The sequence below is a fragment of the Vanellus vanellus genome, assembly GCF_965231255.1.
Source record: "Vanellus vanellus genome assembly, chromosome: 8".
Taxonomy (NCBI): Eukaryota; Metazoa; Chordata; class Aves; order Charadriiformes; family Charadriidae; genus Vanellus; species Vanellus vanellus.
Genome location: NC_138913.1, coordinates 8,652,053 through 8,664,068, shown reverse-complemented (window position 1 = coordinate 8,664,068; position 12,016 = coordinate 8,652,053). Strand labels below are relative to the sequence as shown.

The window sequence follows — 12,016 nt, the reverse complement described above, 5'->3', positions numbered from 1 at the left end:
TTTTGAAGACGGGTTCCTATATCTGCATGATCTTTTCCCCAGAATAGTGTTGTCTGCTTACCCAATTCTTATTCTTTATTCCCTCAGATACCCTGTTTTGTTTTGTTGGCTCATGTATGTCTGTAGACATACAGGTGCTTGCTATATGAAAGAGTATTTCTGAAGTGTGTAAAGTTGTGCAACTTTTAAGTTACATGAATATATATGTTAGGCATTTCATTTTTGAAACATCCAGAAAGCTACTTGTGTCAGGTTTTTCCGTATTTCTGACATAATAGAGGCCTAAAGATAGAACAAAGATCAGGAAATAAAGATTTCTCAATTGACAGAGAAAAGCCATTTCAGATGGAGTTTAGGAATACAGGTGGATATGTCTCTGGGCAGGTCTCGGATGCTTTGAGTGTTGCCTGTTGAGGCTTCTTGTAAAATACCCTCAGTGATGCCCCCTCCATCCGAGCGTACTCCAGTGCTGTGCCGCTGTTCCCCCCCCCCCCCCCCAGAGTTGAGTGTTGGTGCAGTTTGTTTGCGTCATCTTGTCACTAGGAACTCTATTGCTACCAACTAGTTGCAGGTAATGACAGTTTTTATTGCTGTCTTGTGTGTGGTCCCAATTTCCACCTCCCCCCCCCCCCCTCCCCCCCCATGTATTTGTTTCTCTTGAATTTTTTGAATTGGTATCTATCTCAGTTCAGCTTCTCTGTTAGATCTGAAAAACGGATGTTATTGTAGAAGTGCTGAATTGCTTAAAAAAATTGCCATGCATTGCTGTGGAACTGTGATTAAAAGAAATAACTTTTTCTCTGTTTATGTTCCAAGCACGGCAGTGGTAGAATCACTGCTAGTTTTGTATATGCCTATTAACCAACTGAAAGGAAAGATTCAATGGAGTCATTAGTTTTCAATTTAGGCTTTTAAGACTATTGTCTGATGCGTTTTGCAGCCTAGTTACCGAGGGGAATATCCAGGATTTAGTTATTTTTAATTCTGTTTTGATTGGGACACTCTTTCCAGATACTGAATCCAGATAAAAGCAGGATACTTGAGGAGAATTTAGAAGAAAAGATACTGTGTCCTTAAAAGGCTCTTGTAATTCACAAAGCACAACATCTAATGACTAAATTTGTTGTAAAAGCTCAAATAGCACCGGAATCTCAGAAAGTAGTATAAACAGTGTGATCCTAAGAGGATTAGAAGAAAAACATGAGCGCACAAGTTCACATGAGGAACAGAAGCGATTCAGAGCTCACGCACACAACATTGTTTTAGCCATAGCACGAACCCAGTGTAATTCCTTGTATCATGGATGGGTAAGAGAAAATAGCATAAATGACAGCATTTCTAGAAGAAAATGGTTAAACGTTTTTGTAAATAGCTTCTAGAGAAATCATTGTTTTGAACTGATTATGTTTGGAAACAGGTAAGGTAAGGAATAACGTTAGTGTACATCTGTGCTAAGTGTTTATAACCAGATTTGTCACTGTGCAGTGCCACGGTTGTTTTTATCTGTGGTTTCGTCTTCGTACCACACGATTATTACTCGGTTGATAACAGCAGCCCAATCTGTGCTCGCAGCATGGATTGGTATTTGCTTTTTTGGTAGGTGGTTTGGGGTGTCAGTTTTGGCCCTGCAGATGGGAACCGCCTGCCTCGTGCAACCTGTTTGTCTGGACCTTTTTGGCACCTCTGCGTGCAAGCAGGTCTCAAGAGTTTATGGCTTCAGGAGCTGCTGCCGCTCTGCGCAGTGCAGCGGGATGCTCTTCCTGAGGAGATGATGTTGGGCATTTGGGTGTGATGTCGTGAGGGGACACAGGCATCGGGTGGGTCGTTCTTGTGCTGAAAAACCCGGGGTGGGCGAAGCTGGTGAGCGCAGGCTGGGAGCAGCTCAGTACACAGGCAGCAAAACCTCATTTCTTTAAGTCGAGGGGAGCAGTATGCAGTCGGTGCTGAAGGCATTCGTCATCCGTCAGTGGTGAGCCCCCAGCCCCTCCGAGGTGAAGGATCCAAACTCACAAGCTACTGTGCGTTCCCCAGGTGTGCTTTATCAACTTCAAGGGCATCTGGTGGATTATTTTTAAGTGTCACATAGCGCAGTTGTTACTACACCTGGTCAATGGTTTAAGGTATTTAAAAGTGGTTTATAGAGGTGAGGCATAGGCTAAAATCAATAAATTATAACTGTCACCTGCATTGTTTCAAGGTACGTGCCAAAATGGCAAAATCCAATAGGATAAATTTGGAAAGAAAAAAGCTGCTGATGAGGCGTTTGTACTCAGTACTTGATTCTGAAGAAGGACATCGCAGACTTTTCTAAATGTTTACGTGTCATTTCAAGCACTCTTATTTAAAACTGGAGCCTACAACCAATTAACATGAGTGAGGAATGAAGCAGAGTCAGTGAACCCTTTCTTTTCTCATTCTCTGCTCTCTTGAGTCTTTGCTTCCAGCTTCTTTCCGTGTCACTGCCCTGTTTAGTTATAAAGCGAAGGACAAGAAGCCTCTTCCACGGATCAGACGGAAAGGTTTCCTTCTCTGGCTTCGACGATAAGTACAGCACTCGGAAGATTGCACAAGGGCAAAGGGGTGTTGGAAGGAGACAGTTTGGGCAGTGTATACTGAAGAAAGCCTTTTTTCATTGAAGAAAATGGTTTATGTTTGTGCAATCATCCTTTTATTTATGTTTGCCATGTTCCTTCCCAAATGAAATAACCCAAACCAAGTGGCACACTCAGGGCAGCAGAGTCCTCCTCTGCATACAGCTTTTATAATGATTTAGTCTGTTCTTAGAAGAAGAGTGTAAATATTGCTTGGTTGGTGTGTTGTTCTGTTATTAAGGGAAACTCTTGCTAGAAGCAAGTAATATTTGTGTATGGGGTCTGCCGAGGGAGGCTGTAAAGCTTTCTCTTGTCTATTGCTCTGCAACTCTGGCTGTGGAAAAAACAAACTTTCTGAGTAGCTCTGCATGGGAAACTCTGCCACTTGAGGAGCGGAGTTTTCCTCAGCCTATTTACATAATTTTTGCAGCATCGGTACAACTAAGCAAGGGAACAAGAGCATGTTTGTAAATTCTTTCAATTCCCATCATTCCTGCATTCTTCAGCATCCTCTGCAGTGCCTCTTGCTTGCACTGTGTAGGTTACGTTTCTGCCTGCCATCGTGGTGTGGTGGGATATCCCAAGAATAAAATAAGCCTGATTGCTGCAGCTCTTTTTTTAGCCAGGTCCAAAAATGGCTTTATAATAAACCATTTCTTACTGATTGAGCTTGAAAATTCCACATGAGAACTTTGTGTTGATTGTGAGCCCCCAAAAACGTAGTTATTCTTTACTCATAGTAAAAGTTTTTGAACACAGTTTACAGATCCTTTGTACATCGTTCAGTCTAAAAATAGTTGGATAATACTTTATTAGTCACTCATGTCCATCTGTCCCCTTTCCTTCTCATTGAGTGGGCGATTAGATTATTTCCTAACAAGCAAAAGTAGTCTGGCAAGTATTTGTATGGAGAGCAACTACTCAGGAATTGTAGTGTGAATAAAATTCATTTGTCATTACCGAGTAAAAATGGATGTTACTGTGGATGGAGTTAACACGTATTTGGACATCAAAACATGTTTGCTTATACTTACCTATTTTACTGTTAGATGCAAAAAATTATTTTTGATACGTAAAGAATATTAGTAAAATGTAGGACAGCACAGATTTTTTGGATTATGTTTTTGTTTTTTTTTGAAGACGGGAAAGATTTCTCTTGAATATTGCACTAGGAAGTTTTCTATTTTGTACATGTTGTCAAATGTAACCAGCAACTAGTATGAGCTGGGTTTTTTTTAATTACTGAGGTCACTGCAGGAGTGACTGTAGGAGACTATCTGGGTGCATGGGCACACCTGTGTACATAAATGGAGTTTAGTGCAGTATGTGTTAGGAAAACACATTTCTATATATATTTTTTTTTTTTTTTTTTAACTACTTTTCAGTGGATGTAACCATTTTGGAAGTCAAGCTGCTGGAATGTTGGGGCTTTTCAGTGTGTTTAGAAGTCAGTAGCTGAGGTTTATTTCCGGAAGAAATTTGGCATGGGCAGAAGATTCTGTAATCTGCCTCCTTTGCCTAGTTAACTTCCCAAAGCCTGTTCTGGAGAGCTAAGGCAACATCCAAACAGCAGGAGTTTTATAGACAAATTGTTTTGTTTGTGTACGCTCCTGCTGAATGGGTGCGACTGTCTAGAGGTCTGACGGTATAAGTATTCATTCAGCGGGCTTATTTGTTCAAAGGTCCGTGTTTCAGGCTCCCCGCAGGGGCAGTTCGTGTGATGTGGGTAGCGACAGGATATATGCAAAACCCCAGCTCCGTGTGCTCTCCTGTGCCTGATCGCTGCTGCTCTAGGCTGTGTACAAATTCAGCAGTCATCGCTCAGCTCCTCAGAGTAGGCTTCAAGAACCGTGAAGGCCCACACTTGATAACGTTTTATTGTGTTAACACCACTGTTTTCAAAATAATAAATATTTATGTTTCCTATTTTGTCTCCTTATTTCCTTGTCAGCATCACCCTTCTGCGGCAAGAGGCACCTGTAAGGAAAACTTCCGCATATCAATGCACTGCCAATGGTAAGTACCTTTTTAAATGACTAAACGTGGTGTGGTTCCTTCCTGCAGATATACTGTAAGCCATCTTGTATTGCAAATAGTATTTTTAGAACAACTGCCTTTTAGTACACAAGTGGATTATTTTAATTTTTTAAGAAACCTCTAGACCGTTATTCTGTTTGACAAAAATATTACGATTGCGTTTGGATTTTATCCTGGGGAAAGTAGTGCAGCATGTTAATTCTGAAGTGAGAAGTGTGACTTGACATTAACACAGCTCATCCTGTTGGTAACTGGTTTTGCTTCCTCTTTTGGCCAAAAGCCTGTTTGGGGCAAGCTGTAGCTGAGCTGAGTGCTCTATTGCCCCCACTTGGATGCTCTCTGCAGTTTGTTTCAGTACTAACAGCTTCTCCTATATATTAAAAAAAAAAATAATTATGCATTGTCAGGTGTATTTTGCTTTAGCATGTTTGGCAGCGTGAGACTAGTGAAGATAAAATCTTAGCTCCTATACAAAGGGGCTTGGTTGATGCGATCTTCTTATTCCATCTCTGGAACATTACTCAATGTTACAGAGTATTGGAGGTTTGTATTTGCAGGCTGTCTTTATGGTTTAGTTATGCTTCCTGATAATTGTGCAGATGGGAGGCAGAGATGAGGTCTGAAGAGGAGGACTGGAACTTACTGCTCCAGCTTTGATCAAATAAGTGATTTGGTATCTTGTGTTGTCACAGTTGAGGTGTACTACAAGAATGGTAATTGCAGCATTAGCCTTAAGAAATAAATGCATAAAGTGCGAGCCTGAGTTTTGTATTTCAGGCATTTCTAGATCGTTGTGCTCAGGGCAGAAGTAAAGGGATAGTATTTCTAACCACTAGCTTTGAAAACTCGGTTTGGGATCCGAGAGCTGTGCTGGGTTCCATTGGTTGCCTGTGGGTATGGATCCAAAGAATATGGAAATAAATTATAGACTCTCTTATACCTTTGCAACTCCACTGTCTTTCTCATGTGAGCAAAATGGCACTCCAAGAGAGTTTACTTGGATTTAACTGCTTTACTTTGGAAGGCAGTAAGTAATTCTGTGAGTGAACTGTAATGCAGCATGTATTTTGCACTAAATAAAGCAAATACAACTCTGAAATCAGAAGATCTGCACCAAATGTGTATGTTATTTAATACCCTGATGTTTAGGCTCAGAGTTGATATGTGTAAAGCTTCTATTGATTTGGGATGAATTTCAGCTGGTGGGAACAGATTTGTTGAGCGAGAAGGCATCATTTTTACCTGGTTGCTTAGCCTGATCTTTTAACTTTCCCAAACTGAAACTAGCAGTGCTTTCAGCCTTTTTTATTTTTGCAAAGTTTTCATTATTGTTGTTGACCTTTTTCCATCAAAAAGCTACTCTGATTTCTTTTTATTTTGTATTAGTTGAACATGGTTTTAGTTGTGATTTGAAATACAGGTCTGTATTACTGCTTCTCTTAAAAACATGACTCATTCCATATTAACCTAGTCCTTATACTTCATAAAATTTTAAAATACTGAGAGACTGTACTTGAAATGTTACTGCATTTTGTCCTAATTTTCCCCCTGCAAATTATATTAGAAATTCAGAATTGCACAGTCTCAAGGGCATGCTAGTTGTTACGGTGATCATAAAACATACTCAACTGTTACTTGTAGTGAAGTGAAATACTCCCCACTCTTTTCTTTAAGGGCTGCTTTTGTGCTATAAGTTGTTATATTTTATTATTCTAGAGATTTCTAAACAATTACTCATCTCTTAATTAACTTTGAAACAGTTCGGATGTAGATTTGAGGCAAGCTAGACATACTCTTCATCATCCCAAATGTAATCATAACTTAATCTGGTTTATAGTAAAGACGACTTTTATAGGTTTTTATTATGTTGTTTTTCTCTCTGATGTTTATGGGCCAGAGACTGACCTCAAAAAAGCAGTTTGTATTCTTTTCTCAAACAGGACTTGGTTTGACTTGACTACCCGTGTTCAATACATATATTTCAATCAGAAATGCATTTCTGATTCCCTCGATCAAAAGTGCTAGTATCATTTCTCAGTTTTTTTAGTCATGATTGTCAGTTCCATTTCTTAGTACTCAAAAAAGAGAAAAGTAAAACACAAAAGTTACACATCCTCTTTTGTTCTTTCTTTGCTTTTCTATTTTAAAGGTAATTAAAAGATGGGTTTTTTTGCGTCACATATGTTAAATGATAACTAAATAGGGTAAAATATCAGTTACTCCTTCAAAACATATGAGAATTGCTGGCATTTGTTTTTTAATGAAACGTTTGTACTGTGATATAGCCTGCTAAGAGAGTATGGCCGTGTTCAGTCAATGCAAGTTCTCCTTCCCATTCTTCCAGTCAGCTGTATTGTTCCTCAGAGTCTCAAAGGAAAGATAAAAAGGCCTGTTAAGTGAAGGAAAATTAGTGTATAATGCTACTTTTTCTGGGATTTTGAAGGTTCATTTAGAGGCTGATAACTGGGTACTTAATCCACAGTCACAAGGACCCATGAATGTGTTGGAAATAAAAATTGAAAGTGCTGGACCTTTGGCCTAAGCAAAAGATGATATCCTGTTTTCCGCAAAGGCTTTATCAAATTAATTTCCTTGTTATGTTTTGGAACAGGTAGCTTACCTGAGGGAGATTTTCATCGTACTTTACAAGGCTTCTCTTGTGAGTTTTAGAAGCAAAACAGTTTGCCTTTCTGTCTTCTACCCGTCGTTGAAGCAAGCCTCTGTGTGTGCATGTGCATCCATATGTGTGGCTATATATGGGTGTGCTTGTGTGTGCACGTATCTATATACACATAGGTGTATATCTACATACATAGAAAGGAGCGTGCAAAACCCAGGAATTTACAGAAAGCTAGGAAGTACCAGTTTCTGACTATCATACAACAGCTTGCTGTGATAGATTTACTTTCGCAGGAAGTAACCAAAAAAAGGGCTGTGAAAGAATCAAGCAAGAAAGGCAACGTGGTGGCCTTCCGAGAGGCAACCTGGAAGATGCTGCGCCCAGGTTCTCGGCTCCATCTTTTGCTACATGGTTAGTTTGACTAAGATCAACACACTGATCAGTTGAAAAGGTCTCCTGCAGAAGAGAATAGAGGATGTTATCATTTATTACAAGCTGATACAGGCAAAGTCTGAGGATAGGCGGTGAGCACAAAGCTGCTTCGTCTCCAGGAAAGTGGGGTCATCAACAGCTAAGTCACGTCCTCAGTCTTTTGAGGGGAATACATAGTAGGTGGTTTAAATCAGTTCTTTTCAGTGCTGTCTACTTTTAGATGAATATATCACACTGTGCTTTGAAGGTATAACCCACCCATTATGTGTTACATCAACTGTTCTTACATGTAAGAGACCTGTTATAGGAGAACAACTCTGCAGGCACTGAGTCTCTTGGGCCAGGAAATTCCATGGGTGCAACACTTCAACATGATTATCTACCCAGTGGATTTAGCCCAGAAATGGCAGGAGTGGTTGGAGGAGCTGGGGAGGATGAATAAGTCACTCCAAAGAAAAAGGCCTTCAGTGAAGGGATTGGAAGATTGCCTGCAAAAACTTCCCCAAGACTGCAGCAAGATTTTTTTTCTTCAAACCCCTTTGTGATGCCTTTTGTAGTGTCATCCTGTGACCTTACCACTCCTTAGAAGACAGCTGAAGGAATAAATGAATATAACTATTAGCTTGTGGTTCAACAGGAGCTAAACCCATCTAAATGCTGATCTGTCTGCCCAATTAATATTCTGCCGGTCCATTATGTTAAAATGGTTTCGTGGAGAAGAAGACAAGCAAGGGAGAGGGCAGGAGCCTGTACCCCGAACTGGAGGAGCTGGGTTTGGTGTGGAAGCCCTGCCTCTGCCAGTGCCTGCCAAGGACAGCGTGAGGTCCCTGCTGCTAGCTCCAGGGTTTGCGCTGGAATTGCAGAATTGACTTTGTTTCAACAGGAGCTGAATGTCATCTTACAGCTATAAGTATGTACAAAAGAATATCTGCGGGTCGGCAGACCTTTGAAAGATGGTAGGGCTGAAGGTTGGTTTTCATTACACTGAGAACAGGGACCCCTGCTTTCAAAAGTTTATGAAACTTGGCAGCACTTAAGATGTTGGCTGCAAGTGACATGAATAGTTGCTTCAAAATAAATAATCCTGCAAGACTAGCGCCCTTATTCTTCAAATACATACGCATCTGTGTACATGTATCTTCAAGTGTAGGAATAGTTCTTTTGTGATATAAATAAGGAGCACTTGCATGCATAAAGCTAACCAAGCTTGAAAGTGTTTTCAATGGTAGGGCCGAAAAGCGCTCATGAAATTTATTGTTGAGGCTGTTGGTTGTACCGTTTATGGAATAAAGCTCTAAAAGTGAAAAAAAAAAATATTTCTAGCAGGTTTGGAAACAGTCTAAGTGACAACATGAACTTTTGGACTGTTCTGCTCCTTCTAAAATCAATGGGTGCTATTATCTATGAAGGAAGGTGAAGTGCAATGTAATTTTGTCTGATAATTTGATACAGCTGAACAATTGTATTTCAGAGTGTTCATCCATAAATCCTGTTTATTGGATTGGCATGAATTAGCTGATGTAGTGGTATATGTGTTGAAGAGGAAGTGCTAATAATATGATACAGAAGAAAAATTGTGTGGTGTGGTAGGGTGCATACTGTGATAAGCATTAAAAATTTATGTACTACTGCAGATACATTTTTTGGAAGGGTTTTTTAATTTTCTGGTTTTTTACAGAAAGCAAGTTAAACACACTAGTAAGATCCCTTTCTGATTCAGAAGGAAATATCCCTTGTCTCCTTTTCCTACCATTAGTTAAAGTTCACTACTGAATGAATCATCTGAAAGGGAAACCGCTGTCCTTAAAAATATTTAAGAAGTGGTGGCAGTATTTTGAAGTAGCATTTGTCAGAGAACTTTCTCTGCTGATTCTCTAAGCGTTTTGCAGTTCAGAAATAAGCTTTGACTAAGAATTCTCGGCAGATTCATAAATATGTAATTATCTAAGTAGCCAGGATATGTAGCCCCTGGCAGGTGCCCAGTGCAGCGCAATCACAAGAGCAAAGGGAAGGCAGCCAGTATCTCAAACCAGGGGAACGTTCTCTAAAACAGGATGAGAGCTGTTGCTGTTCCTTGCCTATTGCCATTTCTGGGTTTAAATCTTAAATGTACCTGAAAAGAGGCTGGTTCTGCTGCAATAGCTTGTCTTCTCTTACAGCTTTTTTACTCTGTGTTTTTTTTTTTTTTCCTTGTAGTCTTCCTCCGCCTTCACCTCCCCTGCCTTGGGTTTTTCTGTCTTTGCCAGTTTATACTGGTTTATACTGGTATATTTAATAGCAGCAGTAGTAGTGCAGCTAGCATTAGATTATATGTTACTTGATCAGCATGCCATCTGCTTTAGAGGAGAGAGAGATTTTGTTTCTGCTGTGGGTTCACTGCCATATGCCCATGGTAAAATTGTGTAACCTGAAATGACCCTTTCCCCACTCTATTATATGAAAAAAATAGAAATACAATGTTAAATGTTCTTGACAGTGACTAAGCTTGTTGCACATTGAAAAAGGTGTATGTGAAGTAGGATGCCATAGAGAAAACTGAAGGACAAGCTCTTTTGTTCCAAGCACATGAGCATTACCTTCCAGAGTAGAGTAAGGTTATTTCACGGAAGATCGTGTTAATGTGTCATTTCCACAATCGGTTCTTGATCCAGGTTTCCTTGTTGTCAACAGAAAGTTGATATTAGTTCAAATCAACAGAAGTAAAAGCTGCCCTTAGTTTGAGTGGTGTTGATGCTGGGAGATAAAGAATATTGCTGCAGAATGACCAGCAGTCTCTAGGCTGGGAGGAATGATACTGACTATACTGACTTTTATTTGCTTTGGAGAAACTGAGACCTGCTGGCCACCAAAGACCGGGGAACCTGCATCTGCATGACCATTGACATGGATGCCATATCTAGAAGCCTGTATTTATGTGCCAGTTCTCCAGTTCACCATATGAATAGAAATAAAGATTGTAGTCACTGGCTTAGTGCACCCATACTTGGACAGGAAGGTCATGTATGGTGTTCTTACTGTGATTTAACAAACATACATAAAAAACTATTCAAGATGGGGAATCTGAATCCTCCTGGGGTTGATATTTGGCAGGCAGGTATAGGATCAACACCCATAAATTTAATATTTGCACAAATGGAGGGTATTGATGTCAAATGTTGAGCCATATTTGGAATATTTGTCTTCATTAATGATATTCATGAAATTTTCCCATTTCATTTCTTTTGGCTGTAGATGGCCCATATTTTATTAGGGTCTACGTGTGTTTTAAAAATGTCTTATGATGTATTCGGGTGTTTGTCATCTGCTTAGAAAAAATAGATAAGCCTTGTAGAATAAATTAAGTTCAACTCCATCATAACAATATGAAAAGGAGAGGACTTTAATAAAGTAATAAACTGGCAAATGAGCCTTTATGAAATCAGCCATTTCACTCTTTTGTAAGCTGCTTTTCTCTGTTAGCATAGTTGCTACTTTTTGTGAAAATAGCTGTGCACTTCTGGTGAAGAGAATATAGTAAGTCAAATAATGTGCATGTATGATGGACTATGAAGAAGTGCTTATTAATGAGAATCTAGAATAAAGTCAACAATGGTTAAAATGAATAGAAGGCAGATCAGCTGTCAGAGTGGATTCTTTTTTTGTGACTAAAAGAAACAAATTTAAAACTATCAGGTACATAACACAAATTAAGGGGAAAAATAGATGGTCAAAGGTTAAAGAGGGAATGAAAACACAAGTTTTATGGTCACAAGATCAAATGAGGCATTAGTTAATTTTCCTTTTTTTGGTGCAGTTCACCGGGAGTTCAAGTAATTCAACTGAGTGATTGAACTGGAACAGAAAAGAGTGCCAGAAAAACTGATTACTAATAACATAAACGGAAAAAATAATCACATGAACTTAAGAGTTGATGTCAGCATTTCACATTAAAATGCATTTGAAAAGGCTGGAATTCCATCCTAGTTGCATGGAACCTGATTTACATAGAAAACAAATTTATAACAGCTATTCTTGCAACAGTTGATAAATTATTCTACTAATGAGCCATCAAAATGGATTTAACCAAGAATTGGCTGAGGCACAGAAGATGTTCTCTGGAGAGTGACCATCTGGGACATGGGAAGTAACCTGAGGAGTAGGTAAGGATATTTGATCCCAAGGAAGCACTGTTAGGAGGTAACTGTTAATTACATAAATTGCAAAAATGAAACGGCGTTAGAGATGCTAGGGTTTTGTTCTAAATAGAAGATACTGTACACGTTATTATTTCCTACCATTGGCACCCCTGAGGTGATGTGCTCCTCTCTAGGCAAGATCATTACTACCTTTTCCCCTG

The 12,016-nt window shown here is 39.5% G+C and overlaps 1 protein-coding gene across 1 annotated transcript in view; it reads left to right on the top strand.

The window, feature by feature from the left end:
- TBL1XR1 (TBL1X/Y related 1) overlaps positions 1-12,016 on the top strand; it is a 115,107-nt gene that overhangs the window by 47,666 nt on the left and 55,425 nt on the right. The window contains exon 2 of the mRNA XM_082487394.1: positions 4,543-4,607. The gene's annotated coding sequence lies outside the window, so the exon portion shown is untranslated. The remainder of the gene's footprint in view (positions 1-4,542; positions 4,608-12,016) is intronic.